This window comes from Cotesia typhae, unplaced genomic scaffold, assembly GCF_013202065.1.
Source record: "Cotesia typhae breed Kobodo isofemale line unplaced genomic scaffold, CoteBio_Ctyphae contig_77, whole genome shotgun sequence".
Lineage (NCBI taxonomy): Eukaryota > Metazoa > Arthropoda > Insecta > Hymenoptera > Braconidae > Cotesia > Cotesia typhae.
Window position 1 is genome coordinate 545,699 of NW_027423765.1, and position 22,152 is coordinate 567,850.

General features: G+C 32.0%; 1 protein-coding gene and 1 long non-coding RNA gene across 2 annotated transcripts in view; one reads left to right on the forward strand and one right to left on the reverse strand.

The window, feature by feature from the left end:
* Window positions 1-3,474: 3,474 nt before the first annotated feature.
* Window positions 3,475-22,152, reverse strand: part of LOC141532992 (uncharacterized) — a 128,890-nt gene continuing 110,212 nt past the window's right edge. The window contains exon 3 of the mRNA XM_074251632.1: window positions 3,475-5,504. The gene's annotated coding sequence lies outside the window, so the exon portion shown is untranslated. The remainder of the gene's footprint in view (window positions 5,505-22,152) is intronic.
* On the forward strand, window positions 14,395-15,569 carry LOC141532990 (uncharacterized). The gene is made up of 3 exons (XR_012480159.1): window positions 14,395-14,465; window positions 14,686-14,909; window positions 15,231-15,569. It is a non-coding gene; the product is annotated as an uncharacterized LOC141532990 (long non-coding RNA).

The window sequence follows — 22,152 nt, forward strand, 5'->3', positions numbered from 1 at the left end:
AAAAGTTATCAAGGATTATTCTTGTATGGCCAATCATCTCAAACTATACGAGGGTCCAGGATTAACTTTATCAGCAGGGAACCGAGAAAGAAGACTCACAATTTTAAGAAAAACATTTGTCCAAGTATTAAGTTACAAGATGTATACACACACACATACATATGCTTAGTCGTAATAAAAAAAACGGGGAAAGGGTGTAAGTTGCTTATGTTTATTGTTAATTGCAGCTCAGAAAAGGGACATAGCAAATGTTAAGTGTCAAGCGAAGAAATCAGTAGAATTCAAATGTGTGGAACTAAAATTTTACGGAATCTGGAGTGCAATCGAGATAAAAGGTTTCAATCAAACCGTACATTCAACGTCTTACGGAACAAGATTCCCATTAGTATACATCTGCGCTGCTATAGCACTTTTAGGCGCGACTATACTTTGTGACAGTACGGTGCGTAATGCAGAGGCGTAATCTAAGGAAAAACGACACCAGTGAGGATGACGGAAGATGCAACCCATATAGTGAGGTGAAGGATGTAATCCCGGAGTCCAGTCAACCAGTAGGGGTCATAATGGACGTCAGCAATGAAAATTCTCGACCAGGGAACAGTGTCGGTGAACCAGAGGTCATTAAGATGACCGATCAACCCAAGAGGATCTACACGAGGAGTAAGCAGTCGACAACGATCGTCGACAGCTGGGACCCCAGAGCAAGGCGCGTTTAATTGGAGATCTACGATCTAATTGATCCTTTCAACGCATCCCCCTCCCCCAAAAAAATCCCTACCCCTTTTTCTGTTACAAGAACCATCCATGACCAATTCATGGATTCCATGACCAATTCTAGGAGGATTGGATTGGCATTATCCAAGGACGCAAGGATCAGTTCGGAAGGAAGCACCACCAGAGATCTTCGTAAATTCGTTATATTGTAGGGTCACAATGATTGTAATCAACATACATATTAGTCATTATTATTCTAGAATGTAGAGAAGTCTCTTAGGGTCCCAAATATTTAGTCTGAGCAGTGGAAGGTACAGCAATTGAGATGAAAGTAATAACACGTTGAATAAATTGGGATTTAAATGAAATAGATTCTTAATACCATTCGGGAGAATGGCTTTCTTTTTTTAGCCAGGGGAGCATATGACGGGTGGGCCTACCCTCCATTCAACATTATGATAAATCATATATATATATTTCTATAAATCGATGGGCCAACTTGTCCACATTAAATTGACACCGAATTTCCGTTGTATTCCTGGCCTGACTCTGGTTACCGAGAATCGCTCCTTGCACGTGGTGCTGATGAGACGTTTCTTGTGGGAACCGGGCAACCAGGTATACTAATATGGGGAACCACTTTCGGCGGCTTAATACCATTTTCTGCTGATTAAGGGACGCGACAATGACTACTCAGTTCCCAAAGGCGGAATAATCTTAGTTCGGCCGCGGAATAATATGAGTTCCGCGCTGTAATACAGGTATCTGGCGGGACCTGCGACCGAGATGATATAAACCTGGGACCTCCAGGAGGAACGGGCCACTTGTAATCAGTCAGTCGTAAGGTCTGTCCGAATCTACGTCAAGTCCGAGCGGTCTTATATCGTAATTAATTGTCTCCTAAGACTCTCATTCTCGTTGCTGTCCCATCTCTCTCCGTCGGTTATAGAATCCGTAGTATTGCACCAAACGAATAATTGTATTAGTTCAGAATCGCTTTAATAGAAAGAATTAGTTTGTAAAAGAGACTCTCAGGGCCATTTCGGGTAACTCCCATGCTTTGGGGACGCCTAATAAACAATTAGTACGTTAATTCACCGGTATTCTTTATTCACTGAGCGACCCACCCTCTTATCAACACCTAAATATATTTTACTGAGACGCTGAGCTAGTACGGAGGTCTGTTTACGTGACAAGTAAATAACCAGGAGTAGGCTCACACGTAACAATAATTATATATAATTATACGAAACCCCGACAGTCATTATATATAATTATGCGAAACCCCGAAAGTCATTATATATAATTATACGAAACCCCGAAAGGCATTATATATAATTATATATAAATATAATTATAAATCATATATAATTATTTATAGTTATATATAAAGTTTTTTACCCGGGATTACCGCTAATTACCGCTAATCATATCATACGAATAAACTTAAATTTAGTTTGGTTTCAATTTCCTCCAAATTTTTACTGGCAAAGTAAATTTTAGTATCGTCTACAAAAAGACGACATGTGACCCCTAAATTTCTAATCAAAAGAATCATGTCATTTACATATATCAGAAAGAGAATGGGGCTGAGTTTAGAACCCTGTGGCACACCGGTTTCATTTCTGATTTCGTCAGAAAATATATTATCTAATTTAACTCTTTGTCTCCTATTACTTAGGTAAGATTCGAACCATTTCAACACTGTTCCGCTAATTCCAATTTTCTTTATCTTTTCAATCAATGTTTTCCTACTAATAGTTTCGAACGCTCTCGCGAAATCAATAAATAATGCCCCAACAATCATACCTATTTCAAGAAAATTTCGCCAATCAATAAGAGAGCTCTGGATAATTGTTTCACAAGAGTAATATTTTCTAAAACCATATTGTTCTTTATCTATCAAATCATGAGATTCTAGATACCTTTAAAGCCTAGACTTGACTACTTTTTTCAGTAACTGTTCCATAATTGGCAATGTATTGATCGGTCTAAAATCTTCGATATTTTTACTATTTTTAATTTTTGTAATGGTGTGATTATTGATAGTTTCCAGATATCCGGTGTAATGCCCAGTCTTAAAGATTGATTCAATATGTCTAGAATAATATTAATATCAGATTCTTATATTAATTTAACAAATTTAGCATTGATATCTAATTTGGAGCCTTTATTATTATCTAGATTTCTAATTATTAATTTCATTTCCGCATAGGAAACAGTGTCAAATTCATTAAATTTTGAATTTTTTAATTTCAGACCACCTTAAACGTGATTGATGTTTATTTTTATCAATTTTATTTTCATAAAATTCCTTTTTGTTTATTCTTATTCTGTTAACTATTTCATTTCTTAATTTTCTGTAAATTTCTAAGTCATCCATACGCTTTGAATTTTTAGCTTGATAATAAGCTTAATCTCGATTTTTTATTTTTTAATTATATCATTACTTATCCACGGTCTACTATTTCAATTAAGCTTTATTGTTTTTTTCAATTTTAGGTGCAGTTATCTCTATTGAGTCGTAAATAGCTAAGTTTATATTGCTAACATAAGTATCAAAATTATAATCCACAATTTTACTCTGAATCGGAAGGGACTCTGTTGACAAGTCTACTCGTTCTCTTTGGTCAACCCTTAATTTATTCAGGGTGCCACTGGATTTTTAGAGACAGTATCCAGAAACTGAACCAGAGCATGGAGTAAATTCTGCAGGGTCGTGAGAGATTGCTAGGAAGGAAACAAAAATTATCAAAGAAATTCATTTTACAAGAAATTTTATTTAACCAACTCCATTTACAATAATAATCCCCTTACAATTAATTATTATTAACACTTAATACTAAGTCCTATTCCCGTTTAGACGACAGTTTCCTATCATAGTTCCTAATCCCGATGATACCCTCTTATGGAGCGACCATAGCGCAGTTTCTATCATAGTTTCTTATTGCCGACGATACCCTCTTATGGAGTGACCATACCGCGGTTTCTAATTATTTTCCTCCATTTTCCAATTTTCCATAATTTTCCATAGTTTCATAGTTTCATAATTTTCCACACGCACCCACAATATAATTATTATCATTCAAACACACTAATTAATATTTCCATACTTTATGAATTATTTTTCTAAGATTATTATTTACTTTTATTTTTTCAAATTAAATCTGATTAATAAATTTTCTAAATCCAAGTTAAATTTCAATTAACAAATTTTCTCTTGAATAAATTTTCCATTCATTCCTAATCCAAATTCCTTTTAAGTTAATTTCCTAATTAAAATTCTTAACTAATTTACTGCCGTGGTCTTAATGATACAACAATAAATATTTAATACTAAGAGGAATTCGTATCTTGTATTAATATATTAAAATCTGACGACAGAGGTCTTAATAATCTTCCGACAAAGTATTCGCTACGTCCGAGTATTTTACAAATTTAATTTTTCTTTGTCGATTTTTTTTGCCAAATTTGATAATATGATTTTACTTAATTATTTTAATTAAAATTGATTTAGTTTCATTTTATTAATTGTTTCATCCAAATTTAATTTTGCCGAATTTTGTAATTCATTTTATTTACATTAATTGTTTTAATCTTGTCCAAATTATTTAGTCAGAGTCAACGCATTAATTTATTTAATTAATTTAGTTAATAATTGTTTGTTGATTAAGAAAGTGTCGATTGATTTTATTTTATTTTATTTTGACTAAATTATTTTATTTGTCTCTGAATAATTGAGTTTATTTTAATTTTGGAGATTAAATTCACTTTATAACGCCTTGAGATTTTTAGTCTCGACCTTGTGTGTCCTTTACTCAGCGTTTTAGCTCGAGACAAGATGGCGGACCCTCTCCCAAACTTTTGTCGAATTTTTCTTCAAGTGAAATTTTCAAGTGATGTATTTTTTTTTTTTTTACTTTTAACAATTATTTTAACAATTATTTTCTGATTCTAATTTTACTTCTAATGATTTTACTAAAATATTTTACTGAAATTATTTCCATGATTTTAATTGACATAAAATTAACTGATTTTACTTAAACTCCATTACCAAAAGTAAATTTTTCACGTGACACCAAAATCATGAATTAACAAACTGAAATAATTCCTAGTAAAATTAATCCAAACTCTGCCTACGTGTATAATTAATAACCCGAAATAATTCCTGGTATCATTAATTAAATATTCAGTTATTTATTTCTGACTAGTTCTTAAATTTATTCTTAATTTTATTCGGACTTTTCTCAATATTTTACGAAATTTTTCCTGACACATTTTGTTAATTTGTTGTTAATTATTTTGCTGAATTAATTCTTAATTATTCGGAAAATTTTTAGTTTCCGAAATTTTGTTTAATTAATTACTTCAATTTTAGTTAAACTAACGAGTACTTAAATTTTGTTTAGACCAATTCTTAAATTTTGGTAAAATTAATTAATTAAATTTTTAGCTTAATTTTAATTACTTAAATTTTGATTAAACTACGAGTGCTTAAATCTTGTTAAATTTAATTACTTAAATTTTTGCTTAAATTAATGATTGTGACCGAACGCGAAATGGCGATGACCTTCAGCTGACATAAGGCCTGGCTGATGCCGCTTCACCAAGAAATTATTGAGACGTATTTATTGTACCTGCAGTTTCCTTGGGGTTTTTGTCTAAAATCCCTCGACGCTGTAACTCCTAGATTTCTCGTCTCTTCAATTTTCTCCTTGATGAGGTGTTGTTTGAGCGGCAAAGTTCTTGATCACCACGTCGTCGAGTTCTCCTCACATCATCCTTTTTTTCTAGAACAGCAAATTGGCATTAGAATATATATTAAATTAAATAAACTTGGCGAGCTGACATTCGGCCTAGCACGCATTAAATTTATCAAGATTCATCGCTTCGCTCCACTAGAGCGAGCGAATAAAAAATAATTATCTGACTAAAACCTTTCGCGATGCTGTTATTTCGATCGTTCAATCACAATGAAATCTACCAAAATTTGTTGGTTCGTTCTCTCTCTCTCTCTCTCTCTCTCTATTTAAAAATTTTTAAATGTTATGAATTTTTGTATGACTTAAAAAGATTTTATTTTGAAAATACTAGGAATTCAGATAGGGATCAGTTTGATCCCCGGTAAAAATAAATTATATTTAATTCTATCGAACTATTTATAATTTATATAGGATTTCATATAATTTATATATAACTATGTCATTACATATGTTTGTTTTTAAGATTATATATAATTATGTAAAACTATATATAATTACATATAATTTATTTGTAACTATATGTCTTTACATGTTTGTTTTTAAGATTATATATAATTATATGAAGCTAATTTATATATAACTATATGTCATTGCATGTATTCGTTTTTAATATTTGATCGAGCATAAATATTCAAGTCCTCATCAAGAGAACTTTCGGATATAATCAAAAAGCGATCATTTTCGTGGGCTTCATAATTAATTGGATTTCCTAACAACAAATAAATTTGAAACTCTCGAGCTTGTTCATTATGATTAGTTTCTTCTATCTTATATTTATGCATTTGTATACCTTGAATAATTATTAAGTTATTAACTTCAAGACTTTCATGTATTTTAATTTATAGGATTTATTAAAATTTAACCAATTAAATAATTGTCTTCGAATAAATTATTTTATTAATTTATTAATAGTCAATAAATCTTTCTATCAGTGTATATTGATAATTAATAATTTACAAACAAAATAAAAAATTTTGTTCATTACGCATTGATCATGTATACGACTTGCATTACTTGTAGTTGTTAAAAACTCTGATATTCAAGAAAGTCTCATAGTTAAACAGGTAACGAATTAGTCTTTCAAGCGTTAGATCCCAAGTTCGATTTCCGCGCGTGACAGTTTTTTTTTCTATGAAAATAATTATATATAGTTATATATAATTATATAGGGCCATTTTTCATATATTATTATATATGGTATTATATACAATTATATCTAATTATATATAACTTTTTTTACCCGGGATTTTATCTCTTCGGTATTCATTATGATTTCACTCTTAATTCACTTTGAATCTACTTTGTACTTATTAAGGTTTCACTCTGGCAACACTCTGGAAAAAGGGTAAAAAACCACTCTGAAAATACTCTGGAAACAGTATGATTACCCTGATTAAAAATACTGATTGAAAAAAATTCAAAAGTATGAAATTTGAATTCTTTTTAATTATTTCAATTCTTTTGTTTGTATATATAGATATACAGTTTGCATAGAGTGACCGCTTCTCAATTCTTTTCAATCAGTATTTTTAATCAGGGTACGTGCTGTATCCTGAATAATTTCAGAGTGATTTTAAAGTCGCAAGGGATCCGACAATCATTAACTTATTATAATTTTTATCTAATATGTTATTTAGAAAATTTACAATATTTACACAAAATTTATTAACTCTACTGTTTGGAGAACGATATATATTACAAATTGTAATTTTCTCCTTTATTTTTATTTGAAAAACATGTAACCAAGTACTTTCACTAATCTGTTCATTATTCACTATAACATCGAATTCCATAGATTTTTTAATGTAACTTATAACACCTCCGGTTCGATTATTGCATGTGTTAGTTCTAATTATGTTATAATTTTCACTTGAAACTTCATGGTCTTGTACATCGTCCTTAACATGAGTTTCATTTAAACGAATAATATCTTGTTTATGTTTCCAATCCACTTAAGTAAAATATTCTTTTTATTTATTAGTCCATTCATATTAAGCGAAACTATTTTTAACTGTTAATTTTCACAATTGATTATTCTTTTTGACTCATTATTTAACACTTTTAACTATAATTTACAGTCAAGATCCGTGGCTTCATGACTTATATCACAATCTGCTACGTTAAATTTATTTGTCCAATTTACACAGTTCGCACATTTTTTTTTCATTATTTTTACAATCTACCTCTTTATGTTGTCCTGCACATTTACGGTAAACCACAGGGTTCTTACATTTATTTGCCTTATGATTATAGCCCCACCAATTAAAGCAACGATTGATATCGATAAAGTTGTAAATCTTGTAACTCATCCAACCTATTTTTATTCCACCATTATTAACAATTTATAAATATCAGGATGCAACTCCAATATCATCGTACCAGAGTCTTGGTTTTTCAAATATTTTTTAATAATGTTAATTTCATTTCCACTTGTTTTGCTTAACAATATTATCAGTAAGGACTTTATCGTCTATTTCAATTACAAGCTTATTTATAGCAATTACTTTCAATTTTGGTAATTTTTTAGTAATTGTAGTTACATTTACCGAATTTCCCATCTTCTCAGTTATTTCATTAGCCAAGACTGACTTGTCTATTTCTTTATCCAACTCAACAATCACTTTTCCATTCAACCCAGTTCTAACTTTATTTATTCCAATACCAAGATCCCCAACATTGATATTTCTTTTAATATTTTTCATAGTTTCCTCACTACACTGTTTATTTTTCGGCATGATCACAATACATTCCTTTGACTTATCCACGGGTTGTTGACATTGTTGAATTTTCTGAGAAGGCGTATTTACAATACTATTATTTGCGTTATTATTATTATAAAATTTTTCAAAGTTACTATTTCTAATCACCAATTTATCATAAATAAATAAATACAATGAAATAAAAAAATAAAAAGCCTTTTATTTCATGCATTCCATAGTACAATTTCATTTACAGTGTGCAAGTAGAATAGATTAGAAATAAGTATATTAAAATTAATGTGATTATAATTAGCAAATATTTAGAATGTAATAATAATATATTCAAATCCATTTCGTTCATGTAGTTTCTTTTAAAAATGTTTAAGTAAATTGATTAGTTGTTGATTTAATTTGAAGTTAGTGTTATAATTGACATAACATCTTAATAATAATTAATTTAATGTTTTTTTAGCAAGAGCCCTTTCCATGAAAGGTAAAGGCCTCCTTCAGAGAAGACCAGTACTCTCTATTCTCTGCCGCTCGTAACCAATGAGTAGCTGCTACTTTTATGATATCGTCTACCCAGCGTGCATTTGGTCTACCTCTCTTTCTCTGTTCTAGTGGGCCTGCCCATTGTGTTGTCTCTCTTGTCCATCTATTATCGCTTAGCTTCGCTACATGACCAGCCCATCGCCATTTGAGCTTTTGTGAGTGATTGAGAGCGTCAATGGCTTGAGTTTTCTGTATTATATGAGTGTGGCGGATCTTTTGGATTTTCCTTATTTTCATAATGCTCCTCTCCATACTCCTTTGGCTGGATATAATTTTGTTTTTTACTTTTTTGGTGAATCTCCAAGTTTGGCAGGCGTATGTTAATGAGGGCAGTAGGTAAGTGTTCAGGACTTTCGTTTTCATTCGTATGGACATTTTATTTTTGAGTATTTCTTTGAAGCTCCAGAACTTTTTCCATGTGATGTTGACTCTTCTCTCTACTTCTTGTTCGTTATTTTCTTGGTTATATGAAATTTGTTTTCCCAGGTAAATGTAGGTGTTTACATATGTTAGGGGTGATTTTTCCAGGTATATTGTTCTTTCAGTACGATTCGTCATGACATTAGATTTTGTTAGGTTAATTTCCAAGCCAGTTTCACGACTTTCTTCGTATAGAGCGTTTATCATTCCTTGTAGTTGGTTTGTATTTTCTGAGAGCAGGACTATGTCGTCAGCAAATCTCAAATGACTCGAGTAACGTCCTTTTATATTTATGCCAACTTTTTCCCAATTTAGTTTGCCAATGATGGCCTGTAGCACCGCTATGAAGATAGTTGGCGAGAGTGGATCCCCCTGCCGTACACCTCTGCCTATTTATATAGGTGGTCCTGTAGTCTCTAGCTTCACTCTACTAGTACTGTTATCATAGATATTTTTTATGGTTTTTATGTAGTCGAGCTGTACTTCTTGGGAGAGTAGCGTATCCCAAATTGATGAATGAAACAGAGAGTCAAATGATTTTTGGTAGTCGATAAAGGCAATATAGAGTGGTCTCTTGAATTTTTGGTATTTTTCTATCAGCATTTCTAGCGAGTGTATGTGATCTACTGTTGAAAAATTTCATCTAAAGCCGGCCAGTTCTATAGGTTGGTATTTTTCTGTGCTTTCTTTTATCTTTTTCTCGATTATATATAATGAAGTAATAGGCTAAATAATGAGGTAGTAGGCTTATCGGTCTGTAGTTATTTATGCTATTAGGGTCTCCTTTTTTGTAAAGCAATATAATGTTTGACTCTGACCATTGACGAGGTGTACATGAGCTGTTCAGTATCTGGTTAAACAGTAGAGTTAGTGGTTTTGCTAGGAAATCACATCCAACTGGTAAGATTTCATTGGCGATACCGTCGGGGCCTGGGCTTTTCTCTGTTTTTAGTGTTTTAATCCCTTTAATCACTTCAGAATCTTCTATGCTTGCTCTCGTCTCTCCTCTATTTGTGTCCGGTAATTCGTATCCACATTGGCTCGGTGTGCTGTATAGTTTCTTATAGAATTTTGTTGCTATTTTCAGTATTTCTGATCTATTTTGGGTATTTTTTGTTTTGTCTTTTAACTCTTCAATCCATAGGTTATGTGTTCTCAGTTCCTTGCATGCCTTCTTGACATTGTTTGTGGTATTAAGGTATTTTTCGAAGAATCTTGTGCGGTGCGCCTTGTAGTCTAAGTAGATACATTTACTAATGAGTTTTTACAGTGCTTTTAGTTCATTTTTCATGGCTCTCGATTTTGGTTTTGTCTTTTGTAATTTTTGTCTTCTTTTAATTAACGCCTTTGTGCGTGCTGATAGTGTCTTGTTTTTCCCTGGATTTGTACTGGGTGCAACCTCGTAAACTTTTTTTAGGCTGGTGTTTTTTAAGCGTTTTTAAGGCTGGGTTTTTAGGCTCAAAGTGATCGAAAATATTCGATCACCCATCTACTTTACATGGATGATCTGAAGCTATATAGTGCTGATGAAGATCATCTACAAGCAGCCCTTAACATCGTAGCAGAGTACACACGAGATGTCGGAATGTCTTTTGGGTTGGACAAGTGTGCGGTCGTACATCTGGCGAGAGGTAAGTGCTCTGATAATAAAGTCTCAGCTACTAATATGCTCGCTGTCCCAGTCTTATTATACTCTTTCGGTGTCCTGAAGTAGGCCCGAAAGGATTTACGAGATCTTGACATCAAAACGCGTAAGATCATCAATATGAATCGGAGCATGCACCCCAATCCATCAGTCGCCAGATTATACCTCTCCCGGTCTATCAGTGGGAGAGGTTTGCAGAGTTTGGAGCGGCTTTACGACCGTTTGGTCCTGGGTTTAACACACGAAGTTGTCAATTTCACTGCAGACGAGAATGACTTTCTTATGCAAATTGTACATAAACATGAAAATGCGCATAAGGGGTCGTTCTTGTATAAGGCAGCAATATATGCGGTAAGAACCCTTGGTCTTAGAGAAATAAACGCTCTTATGGAACTCCGAAAGGAAGAATTTAAGAGCGTCATCAGGAACGCCGAGGAAGAATTACTCCTTGGCGAACTGATGGACAAGTCCATGCACAGCGTGTTCTTTAAACACGTGCGTGATCATGACTTGTCCACCCAGCTGACGTTTTCCTTCTTAAAGTTAGCTGGCCTGATGTCCAAGACTGAAGGATGAAGGGTTCATCCTGCCATGCAACGGAAACTGGCTGCTAGGATTTTCGGCGGATATAGAGATCAGGGCTGACTTGACGTTGACCAGAACCCCTAGTTAGAAAATAAAAAAAAAATAAGGGTGAACGTTCCGAATACGCTAAATTGACGAAAAATTAGGACTGTACCAAAACTTCTAAGTTTAATTACACTAAAAATTATATTTCAAAGAATCTACGAGTATGTTTGAAAAAAAAGTAGTTTTCAAGAAACAATTTTTTTCGTTTTTAACATGAATCAATCCTATATAAACTATAAAACTTTTTTGAAATTTGACATCAATTTTGAAAGTTTTCTGGACTCAAAAAAAAATAATTCGTTATCTGCCAGCGACCCACAAAATCAGAAGGAAAATTTTAAAATAAGTTCTAAATAAGAATTGGAATTAAAATTCCGTGCATCAAATTTTTGAATTTTTATGTGGCTTACAATAATTTTGGAACTCTTTTGAACCTGTTGAAAATTATTAAGTTAATTGTCAGAGTCACGGGGAATTAGGATAAATTTTCAAAATAGTGCTCTCTCCAGAAATGAAAATTAATATTCCGTACGTACTATTTTTGAAGTTTTATGTGGCTGACATGAAAACTGAGGGCCTCAAAAATAATTTAATCGAAATTTTGGGCAGGTGATTTTGGGACTTTTTTCCTAACTGACATCAAATTTTGGAGCTTTCTTGGTCCAAAAAAAAATTTTTATCATCAACAACACTAAGATGCTTAGGAAACAAATTATTTGTTAAGTCCTTGGCATGAAATGTCAGAAATTCTGGGTATTTACTTTCGTTATTTTTTTTTTGTCTGAAATTAACCTTGCAAGTCTTGACAACATCATAGGAAATAATTCTTTCCATTGTTAACGCTCATAGCGACTATGCTGGGCTCATAAATTCGGGTAAGTAACATTATTTTAAAGTAGCTGATACTTATTTTTTCAATCCTTAAAATGTCCACTGATCTCCACACTGTGAGATTTTAGCAATTTTTCTGACTATTTTGGGCCGGATTCCTGGCTGTATGAATTTATAAAATAACTCCGTAAAATACGATAAGAGTTATGTAATCCATCGTCACCAATTACACTGTGTTTGTACTGGTTTACTTAGTCCTTAACAGATTTATAGATTAATTTGTTGACTTGTTTTACAGAATCGAAAAAAATAAAATATAATAAAAACATTCAAATTTCTTAGATTCTTTATATTATTCAAACGATTGAATTAAGATGTTTAACCTAGATTTTTACATGCTCAATGCACGGCGTTGAATACTACGGAACATCTTGAAATGTGAAGACAAATTGAAAAATTTTATATTTGTTCACTAAAATAATCAAATAAATTGACAAATTTTTTCTTTGAATTTAAATCATGAACTTTCTCTATTAAACAATCACTTAATCTCGAGCTGTAACTAGCTCATTTTTGAGTCAATAGAAGTATACGTCGGGAGGCTGCAAAAATTTTGATTGGTTCAAGTAAGCTTTTAATACGCTTGTGTGAGATCTGTCATGAAGTCACGCAGAGAGAACAATTCACTTGATGATACCCAAAAATTTTATCATTGCCAATGATTCAACTATTTTTTTGGCAATACGCTGGAATTATGATCCAAGAACCGTACACGGAAGAAAAAAATAGGTGCATTTAACGAACTCAAAAGCATAGAAAAGCTATCTTCGATTAGGTTTTACCAAACTTAGAGTTCCTGAAAATTTGAACCGATTCGGACAGGTAGATTCAAAGAAATCTTAAAAAAACTGCAAAAAAATTTTTTTTCAAGTGGTTTTTTTTTTTTTAATAACTTTTAAACGGCTTCACCGCTGGATTCCAAAAACTAAACAGCTCTCAACCTTCAAAAACGACGTCGATCACCGACAATCACGTCGAAATCGATTCATTCGTTCGTGAGATATCGTGAACGAAAGAAATCAAAAAAATCGAAAAAATTGAATTTTTTAACAAAAAACTCTAAAATTTTACATCTGATCAAATTATGTTGACATATTGTTCATAGTTCTTACAAAACTGCATCGATTGCTGCAAATCGCGTGAAAATCGGTTTACTAAATTAAAAGTTATAGCAGTTTGAAAATGAAAAAAATCGTTTTTCATCAAACTTTTATTAGACTTCTGGGCTTGAAGAGCTCTAAAGTATCAAACAGCTCATTTTTTAGCTTGGAAAGCTCAAAATATACAATGAATTTTCGAACTCGAAGAGCTCAAAAACATCACAAAAGCGGCAAGCGCGTAATAACTGAACTTAGCGGGAAGTTGCAGGGATGGTCTTTAGGGTCAATCGTTTTCCAAATTTTTTTTTTCTTATTTATTTGATTTTTCATAAGTTTTTTTCGTCAATTTGCGAATTTGAGTGTGCCAATAAAAACTTAAGTGCGAGAAGTTTACTTGTCGCACACAAATCGACATTAAATTTACTCAAAAATCGTTTGATATTTGTGAAGTGGGCAATTAGCGTCTTTTCGACCCCAAAAGCAAACGCAAAGATAGTACTTTCCCTGCATGAGTAATAAAAAATTATTTCTAGTTTCTTTCTTTAATAGGAAATCAAATAATAATAATACTAAGTTCTGTATAAATATCTTAAAGCTACTCTCAAATCGTTTAGAAATTATGGAAATTTAAAACAATGATCGAAGTACTTATAATTCTTAATAACTAATTTTTGGCATAAAAATAAATATTGTAAGTTTTTTTTTTTTTTTTTACTTCCAATTTAACGTTTGACTTTTTAGATCTATAAACGTATTCTCTCAATATATTATGACTTATAATATCCAGAAAAAAATTTTTATCTTGAAAAAACATTTTTTACCATTACAACTTGAAAGGAGTTTAATAATAAATTGATTTTAGTTAATAAGTTAACTAAGATATGTACATATCTTATCGACATAGATAAATAAAATGTAATCTTACAACTTATTGTTATAGAGTAGTCTTTTGTTTTGTTACATTATTTTTTTAATTTGTTATTCGATCACGATGATATAATTTTGATTAAATTTTACGATTTTCGCTTGTTTGGTTCCTATGGTGTCATAAGTAAATATATTATACTTTTTTCATCAGTATCAATAAAACGTAAATTTTGCTGATAAAGTGACCTTAAATTCCATCAATCATAACTGTCATTAACTTTTTTTTTTTTTACAAATTTATAATATATTTATGTGGGTTTAAGTTAAATCATTTACATTTATTTATTAATTACGCAATACTATTATTATATCGGCGACGATTTTTACAAATCAAATTATTGCAGAAGCAATCAGTGAAATTTATTTTGGTTGTAATATTAGCCTTAAGATTGACGAACTACTTTCATCGTCTCGGTGGTTCAAATCTTCACCATTATTTATGGCTTGTAAAAAAATTGTACCTACTTCCTCAAGCGATCAAACAGTCCAAGCACATATGAATAAATTCTGGTCCTGATCCGTAACAATAGAGAAGTTATCACACAGTTAATTTTAAATTCTACTGCAGGTAAAAAATTCATGTTTAATATATTAATTGCGGCCAATTAAATTAATCGATCCTCACAATTTTGTAGTAACGTGTTTTAATCTTCCTTGTCCATGTTCATGAATTTTGGAAAAAATGGTTCTTTGTAACAAAAAAAGTTACGATCGCAAAAATTTCTTTTTAATCTTTGTTTTTTTTTTCTTTTCATATTTTTTTTTTATTTTACTGTTAATGAAGATAAAAATAAAAAAAAAATTTTATCCCTTACTTTTTGCCATTTTTTTCTCTTTGGTCGGGAATAATTTTAAGCTTACTGACACATAAAAATATCAATTTTACTAGGGACAGTAACGCTACAGCCGAGACTTTTTTTAATGATGTCAAAAATAACATCTTCAATAAGGAAAAAAAATATTGTTACCAAGATTCATTGAGAAAAATGGAGAAGTAACGGAAGCGAAATTAATTGAAAGACAGTATTCATTACTAACAGAAAGACAACGAGAAAACAGAAAAGAAAACGAAAAGGGTTTTAGACGAAGATTATTTTAATGACTACGATGATGATTGGCATTTTGCTAGTGAAGGGTGGGACCGCAGCAAAGGAGGGGCCTACTTCACGCAAAAAAAATTTAAGCGGTTGTCTTGCAAAACAGAACGAAAGAAAAAATAGAAAAAAGAAGTTACTGAATTGAAAATGGAAAAAAATATTGTAGATACAAACAAAGATATAAAGAAAATGAAAAATGACAAAGTTCAACTCAATAAAGCCTATCCTGACCAACAGAAAACAGAAACCTTCAGAGATCTTTTCGCTGAAAACTTAGAATATCCTAAAAAATTTCCTGTTAATAACAAAATAATGTACAGTATTCATTTAACAACTGACAATTTTGAAATTTTACCATGAAACGAAAGACTTGACGACAATATTATCAACGGGACATTTAAATTGTTTGAAGACATGGGACGATTGAGAGGATTTAGAGTACTGATATTAGAAACTTTCTTTTCATCTGAATTCATCGATTATGGAAAATTGCGAAGCGGCTTTCGAAACTGGGCAAATAGCGTAATGACAGGTTCTTACGATGTTTGGATTTCTCTCATTTACTCCGACAATCATTGGACCCTATTAGTTACTGTTAGAGATCATAAAATATTTTTGTATTTAGACTCATTAGAAAATACGAAACTAATGCCAAACAACTTGATCGAAGGTAATATAAAGTTAGTGAACGAGTACTAGAATGAGGCAATTCAGACAGAAGAGAGAGAATGGCAAGTAGTCAGCCCAGATGATATACCGATGCAAAATGTAAATTCCGGACAGACATGGGACAATTGTGGTGTACATGCTATAACGTGGGGGCACTGCATTGTAACAAATTCGTACTGTCCCTTTGAAGAAAAGAACATGTCAACTGCAAGAAAAGGTATCGCGAGATTACTCTGGTCCAATAAAAAACTGGAGTGGGGAAAATCATTGACAGTCAAATATAGGAAGACGTTTTTTAAAACTATTGTCGAAAAAAATGAAGACTTGACTGTTCACAAACTTACTGTATCGACGAAACCACCAATTGACTTTAATACGACTTTTGAATATTGTACAAAAATTAGGAATACGGTAGACCCTGGAGGCTATCCGTGCAACTTCCCGCTAATTCCATACCTAGGTGCATAAAACTGCACTAATGATGTTTTTGAGCTCTTCGAGCTCAAAAATACAATTTATGTGTTATTTTGAGCTTTTCGAGCTTAAAAGTCTGATAGAAGTATCGAAGAACAATATTATTTAAATTTTCAAACCGCACTAACTTTTAAATAAATCAACCGATTTTCACGCGGTTGGCAGTATTTGACGCAATTTTTTTAGTTTCATGATGAATCTTCAAGTTTGAATTGATAAAACTAAGAAATTTGGAGTAATTCCACAAAAACCCTTTTTTTTGGTTTTTATTTGTTCATGATATTTCTTGAACGAATTGACCAATTTTGACCGGCTTGACGGCGATCGACGTAATTTTTTCATGCTAATAGCTGATTAGTTTTTGAAATCGATCAGTGCAGCCGTTTAAAAGTTATTCCAAAAAATGTCGGAGTTATGTTAAAAAAACACTTGTTTCCAAATATTTTATCGAGGATATCTCTCGAACCAATCAACCGATTTCGACGTTTTTGGCAGCAATCAACGCGTTTTTTAAGCTCTGAAATTATTCTGCATTATCAAAAATGATCCGAGAAGAAATGATGAAGTTATGTCAAAAAAACACTTTTTTCGATATTCTTTCGTTCACGATATCTCTCGAACGAATGAACTGATTTTGACCGGATTGGCGACGATCGGCGTGGTTTTTCAAGCTTAAGGGCGGATTAGTTTTTAAAGTTGATCGATAAAGCCGTTTAAAAGATATTCCAAAAAAACCACTTTTAAAAGTGATTTTTTTCTTATTTTTTTTTAGATTTTTCAAGATTTCTTAAAATCTATCGGTCCGAATCGGTTCAAATTCACAGGAAATCTAAGTTTGAGGAAACTCTTTAGAACGCCGTTCAGTTCGTTCCGATCGGTTCAGTCGTTCAAAAGTTATAAGCGAGTCACATAGTCACACACACACACACACACACACACACACACACACACACACACACACACACACACACACACACACACACACACACACACACACACACACACACACACACACACACACACACACACACACACACACACACACACACACACACACACACAGTGACAACATCGCGGGGGTAGTCAGGGAAGCTTCCTGGGACCTTCAAACGACGAGATCTGATGAAAACTCGATATTTGGAAAACAATAACTTCCCGATTTTTGAAAATCTGAGATTTTCAGCGGGAAGTTAAAAATGGTATAGCCGTATGGAGAATACCCAAGTGTTTTTCGTAGACCAGAAAGTAAAGTGATTTTTAAAGAACTCGATTTCCTCCGCAGCAAAATTTCAAATAAAAATATGGTGGACTTAACATCATTTGATACAGATGCATAGCAAATATTTATGATCCGCTGGACCTTCTTTATTATAATTAATGAATTAATAATTATTAATTCATCAATTATAATTAAATTGAAAAAATTCAATAAATTATAATTGAATTTCTCAAAATTAAATTGATTATGATAGTTAAATTCATTTAATCAATTACTAGTTGTTACCTGCCCGCTTCGCTCGGCATTTTATAGAATTATATTTAGATCTAAACTTGAAATTGATTTGGAGTATTATTTTGACTTGCACATACTCCAAATCTTATCGATTTGGCACGTACCTTCTATTCATGTGATTATTCTACCTAATACTCATTGTTACTTTCAATGTGCAATCAATATTACATTCCCGTGGCTTTCTTCCAAAAAAAAATAATCATTGACACGAAGAAAAAAATTAGGAAAACGGTTGACCCTGAAGGCCATCCCTGCAACTTCCCGTCAATTCTATACCTAAATGGTTAAAATTGCATTTATGACGTTTTTGAACTTTCCGAGTCTGATAGGCATTTGATAAAACACTATTTTTCAAATTGTCAAACCGCAATAACTTTTAAATGAATGAACTGATTTCTACGCGGTTAGCGGCATACAACGCAATTTTTATGGATTATTAAGAATTTTTAAGTTTTATTTGATCGGACTAGGAATTTCGGAGTAATTCTGGAAAAACACGTTTTTTTGGTTTTCTTCCATCAACGATAACTCACAAACAAATCACCCGATTTCGACCGGGCTGGCGGCAATTGACGTAGTGATTTGATGTTAAGAGCTGATGATTTTTTACTATCGATCGGTTTAGTCGTTCGGAAGTTATTCCAAAAAAAAAACAAAATTGAAACAAAAATTTTTTTGTAGTTTTTTTGATATTTCTCAAAATTCACCCGTCGGAATCGGTCCAAATTGTATTCAAAATCTAATTTCGGCCCAGCCCTTTCGAATGGCGCAAACTGCGATGAAATCGGGCCAACCGTTCAAAAATAATAAAGGCTGGCACACACACACACACACACACACACACACACACACATACACACACACACGCAGGCACCATCGCGGGGATAGTCAGGGAAGTTTTATAGGAGCTTGAAACGTCGAGATCTGATGAAAACTCGATTTTTACAAAACTGAGTCAAAACAATAACTTTCCGATTTTTGTAAATCTTTGATTTTCTTAGCGGGAAATTAAAAATTAAATAATTATTAATTAACCCTCATTAAGAAATCTCATTTGTAATGATTTAAAATGATTTGAAATAATTCAAAAGCATCCAACTTGAATTATGTACAGATTTACAATTAACATAACGGTAATAATTTCAAATCATCTTTCTGAATCAGAAAAATTATTGGAAAATTGAATTTCTAATTACTTTCAACGGCTTGACTTCTATTTTTATTTTATTGACTTAAATTGATATAGTCAATAACTCTTAAAAAGATTAATTCAAAAATACCATTGCTTTCAAAAATTTTTTGAAGAGATGGTAAATCCCATTCCAGCAACTTTTTTCGTACTGAAGGATCCATTGAAATTTTAATATAAATTGTAATTCAGCTAGGAAATTGTTCAATAAATTATAAATTAGTACAACTTTTCTATGGTGTAAACAAACACGCCAGGGCTATGAAATTGGGGGAAAATCAGAGAGTTGGTGGCGCTACCGCTGCGGTAGTTTTCGTTACGCAGGATAACGTTTTAGCTTTAAAAATACTGAGTTATTCCTAGGCGAAAAAAAAAACTAATTGTTTTACATAAAGAAAAGTATATTAGATATAAAATAAACTTGGATAAAAATGTTTTCTATTTTCGGTGGAAAAAAACTTTTTTTTTCAGTGTGGGTATTCAATATTGAATATTAAACCATTTCTGTTTTGAGATCGATCCGTTTTTTAACACACAAAAATGTCAATAGATACTCAAGTAACACTACTTAAATCTTACTTTCGAATTAACACAAAAACTATGTTAAAGTAACACTAAGAGTATGTTAATCGTATCTGCTAGTTCCTTCACGTGGAAGATGCGTGTTTTAACTACAGTATATTCCCACAATTGAGCAGCACTGATAGTACCAAATACGTTGAATTCAAGTAACACAAAATCAAATATTAGGTTATATATCACAAAAACTACATTATCATCAGTAGTACTTAATTCGATAGTAGAAATTGCTATCAACAATAGAAGCAACCATAATTGAAAATGTCATGAGTGTACTGAAAGAAAAAATGAGGCGGAGAGCTTAGGTAGCTTAAGAAATAGAAGATCTAACGCATAATCATGAGGGTCTAGGATCAATTTCCAGTCTGAGTCTTCAACTCTGGTTAAAATTACTGATTGAATAGAATTGAGAAGTGGTCACTCCATGCAAACTGTATATCTATATATACAAACAAAAGAATTAAAATTATTGAAAAGAATTCGAATTTAATCATTTTTAATTATTTTCAATCATTATTTTTTAGTAGGGTGTTACGTTCTCGCAAATTTGAAATTTAATTTAAAATCAATTGATTAATATTTTAATTAGTTAATTATTATCCGAGGTATTTCGAAATGGAAATACCTCAATATAAGAGATTTCTGGAACGTCAACGCAGCCTAGTAGACTAAACAGTCTACGTTGTGAGATTTGGACTGCGTTGATGTTCACATAGGGTAACCTGAGATGCAACGTTGCTAAAAATAATTATAAACCTCATTGTAATTATTATTGTAACACACATTCTGTCTCCAGACTTCCTCTGGAACAGTCAGTCCGAGGACTTAGCAGAGGAGCAATCTCTCCTTTATTTTAATATTGATATTTTAATATCAATCAATTAAAATGGGTACTTATTAAAACCTTCACCAAGGGTTGAGAGCGCTTATTAGCGTTCAGGCACTCTATCCATTATTTACCTGTAGGCAGGTAAATTAAAAAGTAGAATATTAAAATATATATAAATAAATTAAAAATAAGAGAATTAAATTATATAAAAAGTACTTCGCGGAGGAATCAGTGACATGAACCACCTGGAGTCTATTGACATCCTAACGAGATCAAAATCTGGACTTAAATAAATTATTTAATTAAAAAATTATAATTACACCCAAAATTTGGGAACATAACATAGGGAAAACTCAATAATTTTCTTCAGAGTCACTTTGCTTTTATAAATGAAATTACATTGAACTCAAAAATGAAGAAAGTAACGTTTCAATTTGCTAAAGAAAATATTAAATTTTGATAGACAACACTCGACTAACATATAACTACAGGCGACTTATATATTTATTTATTTTTCTTCATATAAACCCAACAGCCCGTAGGGCCATTGACAAGGTTACTCAATACATGGTTATAGACAGAGACAGAGTATGAAGATATGAGTATATGATGATTCTATATAAATCAAATTCCATGTACTTAAAATATCTTAAACTTATAAAGCGAATTAATAATTAAAAAGAAAAGAGCTGTAAAATAAACAGAAAAAACAAGAGTCTATACATTTTTAAGCTATATAAAGTGTTAAATTCAAGTTTATACTGCTATTAGACCCAAACTTCAAGTTGCGCAAAAATGAACAACCTAGAATGATCACCAGTTGGTGCCCAAATAACTAATTTAAACGATTAGCAATAATCAAAAATTACACCCAGATACCTACCGGATGAAAACCTGAACAAAAAATATACCATTGATAGGGTAGATAATACTGAATTACATATTATGAATTACTAGTCGATATTAATACTCATTAACGTTCTTCAAGGAAGAAATTAGAATCAGATGACTTAGAATAGAAGAGGCTGCTATTAAGCCCGGTCTCAGTAAAAAATAAAACATCACAATCAATAATAGAAGTGATATATAACACATTACCCAATTTAGATTCAGGTCCTCTAACACTCCGATAATAAATGTAATTCAGTTTATATGAAGAATTAAGTATAGAGCAACCCTCTATGCTTGGTTCTGACGAGGTGAGGGTTTGCTAATGACAGTTAACCTGCCATGTTTTGTTACTAGACGTGGATTGGTTTCCCCGTCCGCGACTCGACGTTGGAACTCCTCCCAAGTGCTCTTGTGTTGCGATCGTTGCTGTTGAGTGCGATAATTAGTTATTACAATGTCGTTTAGGTTCAGATCTGGAGGAAGCTTGTTGGCTTTCTTGTTCTTTATAAAAGATCTGGATCAAATGATTGGGATAATTCGGGTTAGAAAATGTAATTTTCAATGGTCTCG